We start from the raw sequence: 23,312 nt of genomic DNA on the forward strand, positions 1-23,312 counted from the left end.
TTTTTTTTTTCTCCTCCCCTTCTTCTCTCTCTGCACGAGAGACGCCATTGTGACGGAGGGGGGAGGAGGGGGCCACGGCCTTTTCTCGAGGCCTTTAATTAAAACGAGGAGGGAAACGAGGAGTCTGTTTATTCTTCGTCGTTTATGGATTCAACGTTATGGAAAGGTGGAGGTTGAATATCGCTCGAGTTTTTAGAGACACCTCGCCTTGAATCGAATTAATCGAATGGAAAGCCGGAATTTCTTGAAATCGTTGAAAAGAGCAACATGATGATTGGCTTGACAAAGATTTCGGGCGATGGTTTGGGATTGGTTTGGAATGTATTTGGAAGATGTATTTGGGATTATTTTGGCTTGAACGAATTGTGCAAGGTCTATTGATTGTTTATTATTATTGTTAACTATAGAAAGGGATTTTTTGAGATGGAAAGTAAATTTCATTTGTTGAAGTTTAATCGCTAAGATAGAAAGGAATTAAATCATTTGAGAAAGTTGAAAATTGATTAATCGAAAAACTGAATGATTTTTAAGAAACTTTTTCCTAGATCATTTTGTTTTCTTAAATGCATAGATACTTATAAATATCATTAGTTATTTATAATTGTAGTATGATATAATATTTATATAATCATTCTTTTATATCTAATGTATCATAACAAACAAAGAAAACATTGGGATATAATTGTATCTCGTTGATATTTAATATTAGATTATGAAAGAGAATTAATACGAAAAAAAAAAAAATGTAAGATTTCTTTTGCAAATTCTTTTTCTATGGATAAGAAACATAAATGCAAATTACATTTGTTTTACATTCGTGTTTTGGATAAAAATAATGTAATCACGGATTTTCCATGTCATTCGTATTATTTTAACAAAAAAAAAAAAAAAATATTTACATGGAAACTGAGCTTTAAAGAGCATTTCTTCCACCTTTACTCCAGTTACTCTTATACTAGTTTGAAATGAAAACTGCTTCCGGATATGCGCAAATATTTTTGTTTCAACTTTAACTAGCTATGTTACACAATACACGTACACGTTTGCTCTTGTAAATCGATTCAGAGACAACTTGCAGTTGTTCGAGGCATTATCTTTAGTTACGTAACATCTGAACTTCCCTTTAAACAGAATCTGTAGAATTACACCGAAGAATTTCAAGAAGACTACTCATTGTTTCCTGAGATCTAATTACTTCGACGAATTCACTTAGAAAGCTTCAGTTGTTATAAGACGCGTAATAATAAACGATTCAAGTTCGATTCAGATTCCTTGAAAATTGAGTGTCACGAAGAAAAAGAATCGGGTATTATTTCTCATTTTTTCTTTTCTTATTAATTCTGGTATGCATAATGAATATTAATTTTTTTTCTACTTTTTAAAAGGAGAAAAATAATCAAAGATTGAGAATTTAATTAGAGTATTTGTACCAATTACTGTGTTTATTTTTTCGCATGATAAATTTTAACGCTATTAAATTGTGAATGTGACAGCTCTGTTTCTGTTATATTGTCATTCTATTCTATTTCCATCTCGCCTCATCTAATGCAAATTTTATCTATTTATAATTGCTTATAATTTAATAACTAAGATTCACTCAATATTTTTGTATAGCAATTTTTGACCTTTATAATTGATTAATAAGAATGTATAAAATAAAGATATAAGAATAATAATAAAGATTATAAGAATGTAATAAAGAATGTATCATAAGGGAAAGGGGAATTTTTTATATATGTATAAAATGGCAGCACCTTTGATATTAATATAACTATCATTCGATGGAGTCACATATTATGATAGACCAAACTATATATGGATTCTTTTATTTACGTAATTTCATTAATACATAATATAAATTTAATCATTTAATTTCCAGACATCTTGTATATCTATACATTTTATATCTCTAGTTTTTTTGCTTTACTTTTTTTTCATTATTCACGTGTTAATTTTATTATATTAAAATCTGGTGAATTATCTTATCAAAATTTAATATTTTTATCTATTTATTTTTTTAATGATAGAATTATTTTTTAAAGTTCTTGTAACGAGTTAGTTATTATGTTCTATGGCTCGTTTTTAAAGACATAATCTTATTTTATGATAAGCAAATGATATATGAGACGCGTTATCTGCTATAGAATACAATATTCCTTAAAAGAACATAATATTTACTTTTCCATTTTTTGAAATTTACAATAATATATAGATTCATAAATAATTTATAATTCTCATTGTTATTTACAAAAAATTTGAAAAAGCATTAAATTATTTAATTTTAAGTATATTAAAAAATAGAAAGAAAATATACAGAAATATTTATTTCAACGTTAAAAAATAAAACGTTAAAAATAACTTTAAAAAATATAATAACTGGATATAAATTTTCTATTCACCAAGTGATTACAGAAATTTACAGCATATTCAAATTATTTTCACGTAAAAATATCTTTGATTCTTCGATATTTCCTCTAATTACGAGCAGCATAATTCATGAATTATGCATGCAATAAACTAGAATTAATTAGATAGCAATTGGATGTTTCAATTGAGAAAATATCAAATAACCCTGTTCCATATTAATCGTCGATGTTATCGACGATTTTTAGAAGGCATAGAACCTTGGCCAAATAAACGCAGCTCACTCTTTATTACCAACTACACGCGTGTATAATATTTGACTGGCAAAACATTACGTGCCTGAGAGAGTGTTAATAAGCGCTTCACTCGATATCGATCTCATGATAACCCAATTTCGAATCGAGTTTTCTGTTTTATCATTCGATGTTAAAGTTGTTTTTAATCCCTTGGGTAAAAATTTAATTCGAAGGAATTTTCCATTTAATCTTTTCGGATACATATTACAATATATACATTGTATTTGAAAATAAATCGACAGATTGCACGTAAATAATTTATTTATTTCTATAAAATGAATAATATATCAGATTTTAAATTGTTGAAGTATTTATATTATATATTGCGAATAAAATAAATTCAAGAAATAAAAATAAGTAATTCAGCAATGGTTGGTATTTTTTCAAAGCAGATATTTAAACATGCAATGCAATGATATTGACCATTAATTAATAATAATAATGTAATTGAAATTAAAGTGAAAGTGAATAAATAGATATTTACAATTTAAATTTGTTAAATATTATTTTGATTAATTAGACTCGTCATTACAAAATTATGATAAAGAAAAGAAAGAGATGTATAGCAAACTTAATTCAATGTATTCGAGAAGTTAAATAAAAATAAAAATATTTATATTTGTTGTGTATAAATACAAAGAAATTTATTATTATTAATGCAATGAAATAAAGTGCAATAAAATCATGTACATTAAATATTTTATTATTTTAAAATTATAGTAAAAAGTATATTAGAACTAGATAGCAGAAATTTAAAAGAAAATGTTATTATTTACAAAAAAAATTTAGATTATAAACTTTTATATTAATATGGTCTATTTTATAAAATAATATAGTTATAAATAATCTATGTGATTATTATACTTTCAAAAAAATAAATAATTTTAAATTATTTAATTTTATTTTACAATTCTATATTATTGTTATAATGTTTAAAATTAAAATTTTAGAAAAATGATTATTTTTCTTATTGATTTATATTGAATTTTTACATTTTTATTGATAGGATTGAAAAATAATAAAATTTTATATATAAATATATCTCTTGAATCTTATTTTTTAAAAAAATACATTTCTTTAAATTCATTAAGCTTTCATTAAATTCTAAATTGAATTCTAAATTCTAAATTTTAATTAATCTCTTAATTTCAAATTTGTATTTGTAAAATTTTTATTAAAATGTCCAAATATTTGTTTAAAAATAATTTTTTTCATGATAAACTACGAGAGTACAATAAAATAAAAATAAATGTGTTCACGAATATATTTTGATACAAAATTGGAATTTTTAAATTTATGCGGATCAATGACAAAAACAAATTAGCAATACGACAGGCATTAAATAATATTTAATTAATATAAACATATAATATGACTTTTATTAAATATCATCTAATATCAAATTATATATAATTATATATTTATATAATTATTTTATTATTAATAATTTACTATAAATTACGATGCATATATTAAATAATAATTATATCATTTTCTTTCATTCAAAGAATCTTCAAAAAACTTAAAAAGTTTTCAAACATTAATCAACTTTTCATTCCATTTATATTCGAATAATATTTTTTCTTTATTTCCAGAAAGTTTATTTAATTCTACGAGAATCGAATTTTCTTGCAGAACGTTTCCAGAACGTTTGTTTAATCCATACCGTATCGAATTCTTTCGTAATCTCTTTAATAGGAAAAAAATTGAATTTTCCTGTAATTTCTGGAAGATTAATTCCTCTTAATGAACGATATCATCAAATTTTATTCCAAGTTTTCGAAATGTTTTATTCGATTTTATCAATTGCCGAATATTTTTTATTTTTACAAATCAATAGATAAAAAAGCTTAATCTTTATTAAGAATTTGATGAAAATTTAACGTCCTTCCAAAACATTTTTTTTTTTTATGATTAATCAAAATGATTGAATTTTTTTATCGCGTATTATGCATGACAAAATTTTCATTTTAGATATAATATTCAATATCCATTTAATAATAAATAAATTTTCTTAATCCTGATTAATCAAGATTATTATATATTTCTTTATATAATGTGTTATATGTGAGAAAATTTTTCATTTCAGAGTAATGCAAATGATGAAATTTTTCATTATGAATAAAATTAAATTTCAATATTAAAAAGATCTCTATTTTTAAAAAGAATAATTTGAATATTGATAAATTAATTTTCCATATTGATATACATATACATATATCTGATGCATTTTATTATTAGTAATATTATTTTGAAAATCTAATTGAAGTGCAAAAAATCATTTGTTACAAGCTTTCACAAAAAATTGTGGTTTATAATGAAAATAAAATGAATAATTTGATAAAAAAAAAAAAATTGTTAATATGATATGGCTAATGAATGGTTAATTGTATATAGCAAAAGCAATAATAAAAAAATATTAAACAATGTAATATGTAAGTAACTATTAATATTAATAATTTATCACATTTAATCTATTCTTTTAAGCAGTATTAAAGAATTAGATATTTTTTTTACTGTAAAGTTTGAAAATAAGAATCACAAAATTAATATAAAATAATATTTTTAATTGAAAAGACAAGAAATTTGTTGGAAAGAAAATTAATAATTTTTTTTATTAAATTAAATTAAATTTTTAAAATAATATTTATATAATAATAATTTTATATAATATTATATAATTAATTTTTAAAATAATAATATGGAATAATTTAATATAATCTTGTGTTTAGAAATAGTTTTCAACTTTTTATTAAATCTTTTAATTAATTCAACTTTTAAGTTGAATACAAATTATTAAGTTTATTATTTTAATAAATTCATTAAGAGTAATAAAAATAATTAAACAATTCGACACTTATTATAATTTTACAATTGTTCAAAAAAGTTTTAAAGATTCAAAAATTTTTAAAGATTTTACTTTCTCATTTTTCACGATCCACAATCTTCAAGAGAAGTATAATTTTAATATTAAGAACATCTTTTGCATGACATTTTCATTTTAAAATTCTTTCGATTTATTTTAGAAGAAGTTTAAAAAGTTTCGTGAAAAAGAAAGTATATAAATTTTATAAAAAAAAGAAAGGGATGTTTATACAAATTTTCTTGTGCAAAGTGAAAGAAGCAGAATGATAAAATAGAATTTCATGTAGAGTAGAATAGACTTACCACTTATTACTCGATCTTCTTCTTTTATGATATAAATATCTGTAAAAAGTAAAAAATTAATATTATTATTGAAAATTATATAAAAATTAATATTAATTATTGAGTTATATATATATTTTATATAAAAACGAAATTTTTTTAAAAATTGACTTTTTAATCAACAATATTAATTTCTATTTTGAATAGTATACATAAATTTCAAATTAAATTGAATTTCTTCCAATTTTAGCTAATTTCTTTTATCTCTCGTTAATTTAATTTAAATTTTAAATATTGCATATCTAAGATATTTTCCCATTTATTATTATCAATATCAATATTTCACTTATTCTTTTCATAATTTAATATTTTTCAATAATTTTATTTAATAAATTGCAATATTTGAATTCAATTCTTTTGTTGCCAAAGACAAGATACCTTACGATGTAAAGATGTCGTTCATGAGATTCTATAAATGAGATATCTTATGAATATAACTTTTATAAAATCTTTTATAAAATCTTTTTTTTTAAATTCAATTGGAAGAGATTTGCGAGATATCTCATCCTTGTTAAGAACAATATTGTTCGACGAGATATCTCTTTAATAATGAAAAGATTAAAATTATATTCATTCATTTTTATTTATAAAAATATTGTATAAAATTATATAATAAAATTTAATATTAAATATCGACAATTTAATAAATAATAATAAATAAAATAAATAATAATAAATAAATTAATAATAAACAAATAGTAAAAAATATATGTAAGAAGTAAAAATCAAATGAAAGAAAATCTTCATTTGGTGTTTGATATATATCTATCAAATTTTATTTTATTGTTTTTTTTCAAGATATGTAAGAGTATGACCATTTATTTAGTACAACTATTTTTAATTAATTAAGTCAAGTTATATATTTGTTGAATTTAATTACAATTAGATAATAACAATAGAAAATATCACAAAATATTTTTATATATCCAAATAGATTAATTATATTATATTTAATTTTCACACATATAAATCACATAAAAAAAATTACTTTTCTTTTGTTCAATTTTGCATTCACCAAAAAAATACATTCTTCCTTTAAAATTTATAACCAAAAGAAAGAAACGAGGATATAAATGCACATTCCACTGACAAATTTTCATTGCCAATTATTCTTCCTGAAAAGCATCTGTACCGATTTGCATCTGTTTTTCTTGTTTGCTTTACTTTTTCGACAATTCGTTTCTCTTTTCTGATTCAATAAAAAAAAAAAAAAAAGAAAGAAAAAAAGAAACAATAGTAAGAAAAAACAAAGAACAAAAAGAAACAACAGTTTGGGAAAAGTGTCAATACGAAATTAAATAGGAAATTTCGCGGGAGAGGAACACGATTCGTTTTAAATCGAACAGGAAATCGAAGTTATCGAGTTTTCTCTCGCGTTTTCGATAATCCAACCGGGCTGTGAGGATGAAAAGAAGAGGAAAGGATGGAAATTCGATCGACAATAAACGTGAAACACCGTGAACCTCGACTAACGAATTTCAATTCGTTGAAAAAACATCGGGTGTGTGTTTAATCTGATGACTCTTCCTACGTTCACGAAAAATTTTCGCAAGTCTGACCGTTGCTGAGACGAGAATTCTTTGTTGAGGAAATTTTCGAAGACACGATATGAGAATATATGTGTATAAATACATTTCGTCTCAATTGATATGTAATTATTAAAATTATTGTATATTAAAGAATCATCTATGTCTTTCTAATTCTAATCTCTCTATTTTTATATCCTAAATATTAGGATATAGAAATTAAAAATTTTTATTTATTTTTTTCTTTTTTTTGAATGAAAAGTATAAGTACATCATTCTCTGAAAATTTTTAATATTAATGATAAATAGAAAATTAAAAATTATAATATTGCATGTTTGCTGCTCACTATTTTTCAAAATGGTTAGTTGATTTTATTTTTTCACAAATATATCTTATATCCTAATGTAACTGGATACTTTTGTAACTAATTGTACATCTCATTATATTCTATAATTAATAATAACATTTTTATTTTGATATTTAAAATTGATCTTTCAATGTTAGAATATATTAACATTCTATATATTTTATTTAATTAAACGAAATATTGATTGGACAAAAAAAATGTTCGATGTTCAAAAAAATTCCACCATTCAACGACAATTTTGTAATGAAAAAAAAAAAAAAAAAAAAAAAAAAACAATGTTGATTTACGCGTTAAAAAAATGGCAGAAACAAACGAAAGGCAAAAGGGACACGTGAAATTTGGCACAATCAATAAACTGTATTTGGCAATAGGCAAGTTTGATTCAAAATTTCAAAATAGAAAACTTTCGGTTTCTCAAACGCATGATTCATGTTATGGCAAATCAAGACATTTTCATTTTAACTTTTTAGTGATTAGTCTCTTTTTAAAAATGAAATAATGAGAATTATTTAAAATTATTTATTTTCTATTGATTTAAAAATATATTGAACATATATTGAATATATTGTAATTTGATTTTTGCATTTTTTAAAATGTTACATATCTTATTTTAAACATTTTATAATAAATAAGAATTTAATTATTTTATTATTTGAAATATACTTATCAAATTGACATTGCTAAAATAATTAAAATGATTAAGAAACAATAAAAACAAGTTCATTTGTGATTTGTTTTATGAAAATGAAAAAAATTATGAAAATTTTTTAGTAATAAAATCTAAAAGCTAAGACTTAATTATTATTCTGAATCATTAAACGTATACTATCTAATTATTTATAAAATTTTTTAAACATACTTTTTAACACTTTTTAAAAAGTTTTAAATTTTATTTTTCATAAAAAAGACAATAGAAAGCGAATAAATTATTAAACTTTGGTCAATTATTTAAATTTGTGTAATTTTCTGATATAACTTTTGAGATCATATTCCAAGAGGGCTCCACTTCTTAAAATTCACTGTTTATTCATTCAGTGCTCTAGTGTAAGAAGTTATGCCATAAAGATTAAAGTTAAGTTTTGCAAAAAAATGTTTCAATAGAAATTGAAAGACTGCAATAAATTTATTAATATAATAAAATTTATAATAAATTTATTAATATAATTTATGAAAATGTTTTATTTTTTATTTTATTTTCTGTAAAATCTAAAAATTGGATCTTAAAATAGAAACTTTAAAAAAATTGTTCTTATTACAAAATATTTTATTTAGCTATTTTATTTGAAAGATTTATATATTTTTAATATATTTCATTTGCATTAAAAATGGAAAAATTGATAAATATATCGAATAATCTTAAATAACTGATTGAAAATGATTTTTATATAGATATTTTCTTTATCAATCTTCTTGAAATTTTTCTCTAATATAGATATTATATCTTTCAACTTTGTCATTCTTTACCTTCTTTTACGAATATTGAACAAAAATTCCATATAGAATAGTTCTTTTTTGTACAGATATTAAATTACATAAAAAAAATAATCATTCACATATAATTATAGTATAAAAATTATAGCATGTAATTATAAATCAAGGAACAATAATAATCACCAAAAGACATCAGATTTAAATAAAAATTTCATTTTTCAACATTTTGTACAATTTTCTTTTGCACTATATCTCCCGATTGTTTCGAGTACTTAAAAATGAATTGGACATCGAAGGAATAAAGATGGCGGGTCAGACGGAATTATTTCGTGAATTACCAAGACGGTCGAAGAGGAAGGGTGAAGGATCGCAAATGGTACGAAATATCAAGAGTCGGGAAATTCACTTGTCGAATGAAATTTTCATTAATGAGAACTGTGAGACGGGAAAGGTTTGGAGACCGGTATACGCACCGGTATGGGAGATTTGTATTATTTATGGAAGATTTTTGCGAAGAGAAGAAATAACGATGGTCATTAGTCGGTCGTGAATTTCAGAGAATACGAGAAAATCTGGAAGAAAGGAGGGAAGATTGTTTTCCTGTCGAATGACGCCGGAAATGAAGAGTTCTGCAGACTTGGGACGATTTAACGTGTTGAGATAAACGCGAATCGAGAAAGAATTTGAAACATTGTGTTCTAAATTGAGAAATTTTTCTCTTAAAAAAAAAAAAAAAAAGAAGGAAAACCAGTATGTTTGATTTATTCATCTATATTTACAGAATGGTTTTATGTAACAAATAGAAAAATGCAATTATATTTGTAAAATGATAATGAAATTTATCTTTTATTCTTCTATATTTTTCTTCGTTAAATCTGTAATCCGACTTTTACATTATTTATAAGTTTTTATGTAATTCTATATAACAATAAGCATAAATATATAAGGTAAATTTAATTTGTATTTAATATATTCACAAAAAAATAAATAAAAAAAGAATTTAATTTATGATATATAAAAATTATTATACATAATATTGTTTACCAGAAATAGAAAAACTATGAAATTAGCATTTTTTAGCGATTTAAATTATAGAATTATATAAAAACTAATAATAATAACAGGAAAAAAATATTTTTCAAATTCAGATTCAGCAGTGAAAAATACATAATAAGAATGTGTATATATTTTCTCAAATTAAAATCATATTTATCAATGTAATTAAAAAATAATTATTCATTTAATTTGTTTAATGATATTACAATTTTAAATTTGATTGTGATTCGTTAAGTACAATTCTTCTGTCTAATGATAAAAACAAAATAAAATAAAAAAAGGAAATATATCAAACATTCATACTCGAAATCTTTTAAACGACACAAGAAATAAGAGTGCATGTCGCAAATCACGAAATTGATAGCAATCAAACGTTTTCAAATTCGTTGCATCTGCCGATTTTTCCAATACTATGACAGGAGATTACAAATCATACGCGACGCAATGTTGCCACCCGTTTGGCAAAACAGTTGAGATACAATCGAGATCTCTCGGTACCGGCCATTTTTATTCGAATGCGATCAAGGCGCCTCTCGTGCCTTCGAGATATTTACGCAGCAAGATGCCACCAGAAGTCTGTATACGTTCGAATTTCACCGTACTTTCGAGGATTTATATTACTTCCACATCGTTGCATGTGATTTTCTTCCTGGATTCGAAGTATCTTTTAAAGATGTTCCAGATGTCGTGCTCGAGGGAATTGAGATTGTTTGGATGGATGAAAGTGTTTTTTTCTTTTTAGTAGATTTAAAATATGTTAAAAAATATTAGAACGACTAACTCTAATTTATTAAATTAATTATTCTTTAAATACTAATTTATTAAGTTGTTTCAATTTAATTTCAATTTCGTATCTAATTTAATTTTTTCATGCATACAAATATTAGTACATTATTTCTTGCAATTGCAATTGTTTGTTTGGTTCTTTAGGTAGTTTCACTTCTAATTTTATGCTTGTGACACACATTTTAATAAACTTGTTTATATTCAATTGATGATATAAATTTAAATTTATTAATTATTGCTTCGATTCAATTTTAATTCGTGAATCAAAACTATATAAAGAAAATAATTATATATATATAAGAAAATAATTTCTTATATTCACAAATGTTTATTTACAATTTAATTAAAAAAACTAAATATATACGAATGTAATATTTTTTTTTTATTTTTTTAAAGATTACAAAATTAAAAATTCGAATATTTTATAATTTGGAAATACTTTCATTCAAATGTCCTTAAGAGATAAATTTCATGAGGATTTGAATATTTAAATATCAAATGATTGTGATTTAATATTGATAACAATAAATATTAGCATACATAATATATTATTTTGTATTATATTATATTTTTTATATTATTTTTATTATTATTATTATTAGATTATATTATATTAATTATTATAATAATTATGAATATAATATATTCATCGCAAAAGTTCGTAAAAGTTCCTTAAAAATTTTTTTTATCGAATAAAAATATTATTGATATTTTTAAAATGCTTTGAAACGTATAAAAAATTATTAAAACAGATTTATCTACCAATTAGAAATATCTTTGATACAAAGCATGTTGAAAAATACATATTTAAAAGTGTCATGAAAATTTTAATGTTATTTTTTCTTCGAATCTTAATTATATTCAAAATTTAATACAAAAACTTAATTCAAGAAAATTCATTTCTTGTTGAAACGAGTGAAAAATCGCCAATTTCTATTCCGATGCAGGGAAGAAAACGCGGTTTTATAACGTGCAAGATATTAAAAGGGGAAACATGGCGGGTGTCCCCACGGTGCAGACGGTATGAAACTCACGAGGAACTTTGAATTCGCAATTTACTCTCCAGAGAGACTAAATTCGCGCCCTACGAAACGAATTCGAACTTGTACAGGGAAAGATTTGCTGAGCAAACAAAATTACCAACTATATATATATATATATATCTACGTACATACGGCAAGGTGTCGTTGATCGCGCGAATGCTTAAGCCAAGTCCTTCCTTGATTTTCCTTCCAATTTTTCAAATTGCCTCGCGATCATACATTTGGTTTTTACAGTTTACATTTAAACCGCTGTTCTGATAACTTTTTCGAATATAAGTGTTTAAATATGTTATTTATTAATTTTATTCAAAAAAAAAGGATGTTTTCTTTTCTGCGAAATATGAATTATTTGTAAAAATTTTTATTCGTTAAATGAAACGTATACGTATATTATTATATAGGAAAGTAGAGAAAAATTAAGAAAAAAGGAATTAAATATCGTTCATTAATTTTATTTGCAAAGAAAAATGGAGATATATATATTTTCCTTTCGTGGAGTCTTTTTAAGGATTTTCAATTTTTATTCGATAAATGAAACATATATACTCTTCTATTAACGACAAAGTTAATGTTATTTGTTAATTTTATTCATGAAAAAAGAGAAATGCATAAGTTTTCTTTTTTTGAATTATTTCAAAGGATTTTTAATTTGTCGAGAATTTATGTATAATAACATGTATTAAATGATGATCTTTCAAGAAAAGTTAAGTTATTTGATTAAATTTGGCAAAGCATTTATTAACACGTATATTCTATTTCACAAAATTTATTTAAAAAACAACGTTTCATTTTTCATTCATTATACTACTGATCAACATATTAATTTGTCTTATGTTTAACGGTTAAAATACATTTATTTTTAATCTTATTTATTTATAGTATATTTGCTATAATGTTACTATAAATTTCAATCAAGAATGAGATGTCATCGAGACATGAAAAAATTCATGACTGCTATTAAACTTTCTTAAAGATTTGGTTTAATTCGCTCGAAAATCTCTCATTTACCAACAGGAAATTAGGAAACAGAGACACTGTCGAGAGCTCACCAAACTTTCTTACCCTTCGAGAGTATCCCGTAACTTCAAAACTTTCTCGATCTAACGAGAGCTTTTTCACAATGACTAATAACCGAGATTTTTTTCGATTGTTTACGAGCTAAACGCTCCCAACTTTAATCATGTGGATTAATTATTCATTATAATTGGTTGAAACTTTGTGACGAGAATTTATCCTCGTTGTTACGTTATGATGGAAGTTCTTTCTTTCTTTTTTTTTTTTTTCTCACCCTGAAGAATCATGGCTCGTGATATTAAAATCCTTGAAAATGAAGATCATAAAGTTAAAATATTAAGGTAGAAGTTCGGTTATGATTAGTTTAATGTAAAGTGTAATGAGATTATTTGGTAATAGTGGAGAGGCTCTTAGCTTCGTGTAAAGGAATTTAATTAAGAAAGTTTCGAATTTTGTGCGTGTAAGTACGTGATAATTTATCATGAGTGAGAAATTTAGTTGATATTTTGTATAGAATAAAGATACGTTAATAATTATTTATGATTGATTGATGTGCTTCCTGCTTATGCATTTATTTAATGTAATTTTAACATCATTAAAGATAATTATCGTAAAAATCGATGATATAGAGACATATAAAGACATTATATAATCATTAAGTTTAATATTTAAAAATTTAAAATAATTATCTTAAAAGCTGCAAATATCAACAATAAAAAAATAATTATTGCAATATATTTCAAAATAATTATCGAAAATAATTTTTAATATTACAGAGATTGAAGCATGTTTCAAGCGCATTACAATGCAATTTTTAAGTCAACAAATTTTATAATAAAATTAAATATTAAATAATAATAATTAAAAATAAAATAATAAAATATAGAATTATTATTAATTTCGTTATTTATAAATATAAATATACAAGTTTTTGATATTTGTGAGATCGATTATAAAATCCAAAACAAAAGTTGATACAAAAATCTCGTTTAAAGCTTATCTTTTAAATTATAAGCAATTTAAGTTCGTGTTAGTTAAAGCGAGAAAAAGATAGCGAAACTCTTTATAATTCAAATTTCTTATAATTTAATAAATGAGTTTCAATCGATATTTTTATATATCAACTTTTACGTTTGATCTCTAAAATACTTTCCAAAAGTATTCTACAAATAATATTAATTACTATATAAATAATAATAAATAATAATAATATTATACACAATGCAATGGCATGCAAAAATATGTAATATATCTATAGTTAAATTTATGTTTCTACGATCTAAAGCGTTCTTGCTACGAATATTGTGGAACAGAGAAAAAAAGTCACATTTCCATAGTAACCGATAACAACGAAGAATCGGGAGTCGTGCCTCGTGGCTCAAAGAGTGAACACATGTGCGGACCATTTAAAATCCTAAAATCACTATAATATAAGAAATTTTTCTAAATTATTAAAAAAATATTATAAAAAAAAGTTGTTCAAACGCAATATTTAGTATTAGAAATAATATGTAAGAATCACTGTGAAAGAAAAGAGGCATGTGGATATGAAGTTTCATGGTTGAAGATTTCTTGGCAAGAGATGATGCTGGAATTGCAAGTCTCTATTAATTGGAAGCTAGACAAAGAAAATTATTGGATGATAATTGGAAAGAGAAGCAATGATCAAAGAAAGAAGAAAGAAGTTATATAAGAAATATTTGGGTTTAAAGAAGCAATAAGAAAATACTATTAAAGATTATCTATATTCGTACAAATAAATTAATGATAACGACATATAATAAGAGATTGATTTAATAAGAAGCAGTAACAATAATAATAATAATAATAATAATAATAATAATAATAATAACAATGAATTTATGTGATAAAAATAATTACAATAACATTATTACAATATAATAATATTAAAATAAAAATTATATTATTAATTATATAAATTAAATATAAATTATATTATTAATTATAGAAATATTGTTTTTACTTATAATACATATATGATGTGTCGTTTTAATCTATTCACTATGCAATAAATTATGTATTATTAGATATTAAAAAATATTTCAAACGAAATATGTATTTAATAATATTTAATAATACTAATATTATATTTAATATTTAATAATAATTTGTAATGTTTCAAGAGGAATTCTATAATGATCATCAGATATATTTATTTGGAGATGTTTTTGAGATCTCAAGCTGATTTTTATTTTATTAAATGCAATTATATGTTTTATTTAATTAGAATAATAGTTTATTTATTTTATATAAAAAATTTTGTTTGCAATTTTTTAAAATTTTTCCTTTTAAAATATATAAATTCTATATCTTCTCAGTTTCTTTATCTTTTCACATATTTCTACTTCTTTCTCCAAAATATTTCTTTTTCTCCAAATAACAGTGATTCACACAGTTTATCTCAGATATTTCCATTCGATTCAATTCAGTTAAATAAAACTTAACTTTGGCAAATTTCATGTACAATCGGATATTTTGCGTTTTCAAACTTTCAGCAAGTAGATGGAGAAATATTTTGAAGAACTCAGGATTTTGAAATCATATGTTCTTTCGAAAACAAGAGATTTCGAAAATACTATAAATTTTTCAAGCAAAATTTACTAAATCTTATAAAATTTTTATTTTATCCTGAAAATTTTTTTTGATCAATCTCTAAATCTTTAAAAGTATAATAATTTAAATTAAGTTTTAATTTAATAATCAAGATATAATTATTAATTTCTCTTCAAGTATAATTTTTTATGATTTATATTAATAGAATGTTTCGACAAAATAGAAAAAAAAAGATATAATTTATCTTTTTATATAACAAATATAAAATTATATAAAATTATATAATAATTATATAATAAATTAAATAAATAGTAAATTATATAATAAATTATATAAAATTATATAAAATCAAATAATCAATACAAACGTATATCCGTGACTTTTTATTGCGATTAACTAGCATAATTACCTCTCAAAATGTTCAAATATATTACAAATTTATTTTGTCAAACAAAAATATTGAAATATTTTTATAAAGACTATCTTCACAAATGATCAAAAATGAACCATAAAATTAATAAACAATAATAAAAATTAAAGAAAAAACGATAAAATCGTTTTATTATAATAATTAATTAAAACTATCTAATAATAAAAAATAATTTTTAACATGCTAAAAATTGTTTAAAATTTTATTCAATTGATCGATCGAAAAGAATATCAAATATCGAATAGACTTTCGTAAAAACATTGTTGTATATAAATAATTTTTTTTATAAAGAGTTTGAATTTTTTTAATAAAAAAATTCCTCTTTGAAATTTAAACAACAGTTCAAAATTTATTTTTTACACTGCAAAACAATTTTTTTTGCTTCATTGTACATTGTATTCTATGGATAAAACGCAGAAATCAAAAGTACACAATCCGAGGACTCTTTCGAAAATACGCGAAGCATTCGAGGAAGCAGTTTTTTAACTCGTTTTTTGCTCGTATTTTAACAAATTCACAGAGAGCCATGAAAGTTTGCACGACGCTCATCGGACGAGGATCACGCTTTAAACGCTTTATTTCTAAATGAGAGATGAAACGTCCAACATAATGAATTCATCCATTGCAATTAAACGGCCTAACAAGATTCACCGGGTATCGAGATCACGGTTGTGGAATTTATTCACTTTGGAGTGCACGCAGAAACCTGTCCAATAGAGATATCGGGGCCAAGTGTTTCTCTCTTGTATAATTGAACACCAGACAAGAACATAACCAACCAGGATTTAATGGTATCATGCCACGGAATGGCTTTTGGTTCGATGCTATTCAAATACTTGGAATATTTAAGTATTTGAAATTCAATACTCGTCCTTTTCCGATTTATTCGATTGTTCAAATCGCACTTCGAGAGGATTTGATGAATCAAAATTGATAATATTTCTTTTATTTTTTCTTTTTATTTCGTTTTTCGAAAGTGTTACCATTCTTTGGTTGAGTATCATTGAGTATGTAAATTAAATATTTCGAAAAATTTTTTATCTGGTGGTAAAAGATCATGATAAACAGTTTAAATAATTAGTAGAAATTTTGTTATTATTTTTAAACAGTTATGTTTATCTTAAAATTTGTAAAATTAAATATTTCGTAAAAATTTATTCTTTAAAAAGAATAATTAATAATAATTAGTAATAATTTTATTATTATTTTTAAGTAAAAATCCATTGTATTTATGTTAAAATTTGGAAAATTAGATATTTTGTAAAAATTTTTTATATAAAAACAATTATAGTTTAAAAATACTTGATAATCAAAATTGATGTTTCATTCTTCAATTTCACTTTTTGAAAGTATTATTTATTATATTATAAGTTAAATAGAATGCTATAATATTTTATTTGTGTTGAAATTTACAAAATTAGAAATTTTTAAAAATTTTTTTCTTGAAAGAGAAAGATGACAAAAAATAATTAGTAAGTGTATTTATATAAAATTTAAAATGTAAAAATGTTCAAATATATGAACAAATTAGATAGATTAATCATCTTTGTTAAAAGAAGCTTAAAAAGATTTGATTTGTTTAAATAATAATAATTTTTAATTTTGTACTTATATTATACAAATTTAAATGAGTAATTTTATAATAACTCAACATTTTTTTATATTAATCAATAAATCTTCTTCTTTTTATTATTATTATTATTAAAAAAAATGAATACAACAAAAAAACAATTTAACAGAAATAAAATTTTCTAGATATAATAGCATAATAATATATTCTTTCATTCTAGAAATTAAAATCTTCTTTTCCACTTTATTAGTATTAAAGAATTGAATAGTTTTTGATTATATTTAGAGTTATTTTTTGTTAACTACAAATATTTATTATTTTGTCTTTTTATTTTTATCATTTAATGAAAATTCTGTAATGTACAACCACAAAAATATTTTTCTAAATATTTTAATAAAAACCATGTTCATTAATTAATTATATTATTATAATATAATTCTAATATAGAGGAATAAAAAATGTTAAATGGAAAGATAAAAAAAATAGAAGTTATTACGATATAATTGAAAAATAACGAATAAATAAAATAATTCGAAATATAGCGAATAAATCGAAAAGAAATTTCGATTATTGATTTGATTTAAATAGATTCGACAAGTTGAAAGTTTAAACTACTCGAATCATTCAATTTAAAAGGGATTAAATTTCTCGAAACTCAAAACGTCAGAACGATCAAACTATTTCGATATTCATGATATTCTATTCGAATATTTGAATACTTAAACCAAGTTCATTCTCATACAGTTCAGATAGTTTCTTCAAGCCACTTGGACACATCCATTTTGTGTTCAAGAGGAGAAATACTAAGGCCATAGGTACGCAAGATGGAACATCGCTTAATAATAAATGTCACTTAGCTTCCTTGTAACCCAAATTTCCTACCTTGATGTACAATGCTGCAAGAACACAGGTGACACCATCTGAGAGGGTGATATTTTCAAAATGTATTTTTCACTAGAATTTCTATCTAATATTGACGTACTAAAATGTGAAATTCACACATTTTTAAAATGTCAATTTCAATGTTTCGAAAATTTTTATAATATAATGAATAAGAAAGTAATAAATTTTTCAAAAGTTTCCTTCATAACAGAAAATTATGAAGAAATAAATTTTAGTAATTATAATTTTTACAGTACTTATTTTATTTACTTGAGTACAAAAAAAAATATAAATATTTCTGGCGCAAAGAAATCATCAATCAGTATTCTTCTTCTTTCTTTCATTTAAAATATCGTCTTTTATATTATGTGATTATTCTTAGATTTTTTCAGATCAATATATATGTTCTCATTTGAAATTGAAATAAAAAATAATTGTGATTTTAATATTAGTAAATATATTTAAAAAATATGAGAAAAATTATTTCTTTATTTTAAATTTGGTAAAATTAAGAGATTAATCATCAAACTAATATCACATTGTACAATATAGAAAGTATACAAATATAATATAAATTAAACACATTGTTTCTAAGTACTACAATTACGAACATATATAAAATGAATTTATGCATTTTACATTACATAAATACTATTTCAAATCATTACAATTATTTCATTCGATAATTTCAAATAATTAATCATTTCAAATAATATTTCAAATAATTTCACTTCAAACATATATTCATAGATACAAACAAAGTCATCACATTCTTAAAAAGATCAGGAAACATTATTATTCTAATATTTATGAACAAAGGTATATATGCAAATAAATCTTGACTCCAAACTGAGAGAACTTTTCCCATTAAAGAAAGAAATTCGATTCCTTCCTTGAAAATATTTCCAGTCTCATTTAAATTATAATAAAAATCCTATTAACGCGCTGAAACACACCAAAGCTTTATCACGAGGAAAACCATTCGAGAGAAGGATATTTGAAAGAAATCAATCTTGTAATGATAAATAAAATTCATTGGGAGTACCGTTATATTTTAATCGGCCCTGACCGGGGAGATAAATATTCATTTGTCAAAGGAAATGTTACGTTAGTAGGCTAAAAGCCACTCTCAGGGATTGGCAATTAGGTAACGGCTCGTGGTAATTGATCAGTACTGAAATTCCAGTTCTCGAGGATAGGTTCGTAGCTACGAATAGACCATTACAATCGCTCAGATAGATTACTGACCTGGCCAAGGTGCGTCCACGATCGATCTGACAAAGCGGATTTTGCCAGAAGATATTATAATTTTATAGAGAAAATACGAAGAAAGGAAATGAAAGGATAAATAATATTTAATCTGTTTTTTTTTGATCTCTTGCTATATATATAATGCTGATAACATTAAAAGATATTTTAAAAGAATTTATATAAATTGAACGTCGATTATTAGAAATTTAATTATTTGATTATTCGAAAATGATTATTCGAATGATCAATTACTCGAAGTTTACTCGAATGATCGATTATTCAAAGTTATTCGAATGATTATTATTCGAAGTTTAGTCATTCGAATGATTATTCTAAATTGATTATTCTATTATTTTAAGTTGATTATTCGAATAATCAATTATTTTAAGTTATTCGAATGATCAATTATTCGAAGTTATTCGAATGACCGATTATTCAAAGTTTAGTTATTCGAATGATCGATTATTTAAAATTTAATTATTCGAATCATCAATTATTCAAAATTAGTTATTCGAAGTTAAAATAGATATATATTCTGTATTTAGAATATTTAATAATATTTGTATTTTGTAAATATGTATTTTTATATATATTATGTTTTTTATTGTAATGAATACTTGTATTTGAAAATTAATTTTTAGTTATTTTTGTGATTTTTAGATGTCTCATATCTACAAATTCGATTTTTTCTTATTGATTATTCGAAGAATTGATATCGATATTCTATTATTCTTAAATAAATTTATCAAAAAAAAAATCATTCTGAAATAAGAAAAATGAAAAAAAAAACGAAAAAACTGAAAAAAAGTGAATTTAAAAAATATGTATGTAATATATAATTGTAATATATTTTCAATTAATAATCTAATTTTAATTAATAATTAAATTTATTATATAATATAATATAATATATTTTAAATTTTAAAACAGAATATATATATATATATAATTTAACATCATTATATTTATAATATAAAAGCGTTTCTTTTCTTCATTTTTTTTTATTTTTTTTTATTTTATTTTTATTTTGCCATTTCACGAATTTTCTTTCATGAATAATATCACTTCATCTTTTTTTTTTTTATAATTCTTTCATTTATAACTTTAATTACGCTTTATAATTTTAAACAAGAAATTGTATACAATTTTTTAAAATTTCAAATAAGTAAAAAAATTTCAAATAAAATATCGCATTATTCTATTCTAATTTTAATCTAATTCTAATTTTAATCTCTTTATAATTTCAAAAAATTGTTCAATTGATATAAAATCAGTGAAAAAAATTAGATTTTATATTTTTCGTTTTATAATTATTGAGAACATGTAAATGTTTTTGAATTGTTTTAAAATATTATATTTTATTGAGATAGAAATATAATTATATATACTTATTTATTTTCGTGATTTCACTTTAATTATAATTATTTATATGTAAACTAGATTAAATATTACAGATAATTCTTATTTTCTTAAAAAAAAAGAAAATAAAAAAATAAAAAAAATAAAAGAAATTTATACATATTTAATTTTTTAATCAATATAAAATTAATGATTGAAAATTTCAAACAGAATATTGTATTAATACAAAATAAAGAATAAATTCTTATATTTTGTATTTTTCAAAGTATTCATGTATATTCAAAAGCAATTTTTTTGGAAATTTCTTTTTTATCGTTACAATATGGATATCTAATATAGTGAAATTCAATTTTCCATTATAGCATCATAGATGTGACCACGTCATCAATAATCCGAAAACGACCATATCATTCAGCCTATCAACCGCCACAGCTGATTAGTATTGAAATTTCAATTTGAGGACAGCCAACACTCGACCAGGATTATGGAGGCACGGTGAATGTTGTATTCCATAGCTGGTGTACCAGTAAAGTGTATTAAACCATTTTGCTCCGACAATTACAATACAAATATTATAAACCATGATTATAATTAGGAAAATTGCTATTATCTTAATTATGAACTTAAATTTTTACTAATTGACACAAAATTAATTGATTGATGTAAAATGTAAAATTTTTAACAAAGGTATTATATTTGTGTGAAATATAAATTTTTTTGAAATACAAATATAAAATACTTTAACTTTAAAATAAACAATAAATTTATTATGTGAATTTAAAATACTTTGTACTTATAAAATTGTATTATTTTTTTTTTATTATAATTTTAGCTTTTAATTGATTTTCATTGATTTTCATAATAGATTTTCATAATATATTCTGTTATGCACAAATATACATCTATATAGAATATAATACGTAAAATACATAAAATTGTATATGAATCTATATAAAATTTATAGTTTACAAGATTAAATAATAGAATAATTTGACGAATTTTGTTAAAAATTTAATTATTTTCAATTCTTTAAATAAAAATAATTTTATTTTATTCGCAATTTTTATCTTTTCAAAAATATATGATTATATGTATTATTATGCTTTGAATTACGCATATAACGATTCAAATACGTGTAAAACAGTTTAGTTTCAAACAAAACAGTTGGAGTATAACACTGCAGCTTATTCAGATAACATTATATTTGAATAGTAGAGTTACATAACAGAAATTCCATTGTAGCTTTAATAGAAACATGTACTACAACTAGATGGTTAAAAAGAATTGAATTTCTTGAATTACTCGACATTTATATAAGTCACATTCAAATAATAAAAATATCCTTTATCAATAAAAAAATAGATCAAACTTTTTCTTAAAAACTATTTACTTTAATAAACTTTGATATGAATTAAAAACTTTTCACGATATATTTTTAAATTAAAGATAAAATACAATACTTTTCATCAATTTTCTCTATTAAAATAAATGACTAATTTTTCAGATTATTCAAGACAATCTGTATTTTTAAAATGATGATGAGAATGAATATGAAACATGTCGCTTTCAATTATAATAACAAATTCAATTTAATATTTTATATATATCTTTCTAAAACTTATATTCTAATTCTAATTTATTCAATAAATTTCTAAATCTGATAATCCTCTTTTCTTTCTTGATATTCTGATAATATTGAATAGAGTATTCATGTAACCTAGATTTTATAATTTCAAAAATAAATTTTTATATCATTTCTGCGCTTTATTACGTATTCATAATTCAGAATTTAAAGGAATTTTAGATTTCTTTTGAATTAATTAAAAGAAATAGAAAATTTGAAAATCTTGTCAGGCCTAGACAGTGAGCAAAGAATAAAGATAGAAAATCGCGTGACTTGCGTACAATGTAAAATATGCAGAATATTCTAAAAATATAATTCTTTTACATTTATAATTGTAATATAATATAATATTTTCTTATTTATATGTACTCACATATAGATTTGTATTTCTGATAAAAAATTAATCCTTTTCCCATTTAAAATCAATTTCAGCATATGAAGTATATCATATGTCATCTATTATCGATATCTGAAGAATGTGCACGAAATGTAAAAAATGATTTATCAAATTATATTTATATTGTTGTATTT

At 22.2% G+C, this 23,312-nt stretch overlaps 1 protein-coding gene across 1 annotated transcript in view; it reads right to left on the minus strand.

The window, feature by feature from the left end:
* Positions 1–23,312, minus strand: part of LOC122715602 (poly(rC)-binding protein 3) — a 242,109-nt gene that overhangs the window by 168,079 nt on the left and 50,718 nt on the right. The window contains exon 2 of the mRNA XM_043937900.1: positions 5,829–5,867. The gene's annotated coding sequence lies outside the window, so the exon portion shown is untranslated. The remainder of the gene's footprint in view (positions 1–5,828; positions 5,868–23,312) is intronic.

The sequence above is a fragment of the Apis laboriosa genome, unplaced genomic scaffold (assembly GCF_014066325.1).
Source record: "Apis laboriosa isolate Shangri-la unplaced genomic scaffold, ASM1406632v1 scaffold39_cov144, whole genome shotgun sequence".
Taxonomy (NCBI): domain Eukaryota; kingdom Metazoa; phylum Arthropoda; class Insecta; order Hymenoptera; family Apidae; genus Apis; species Apis laboriosa.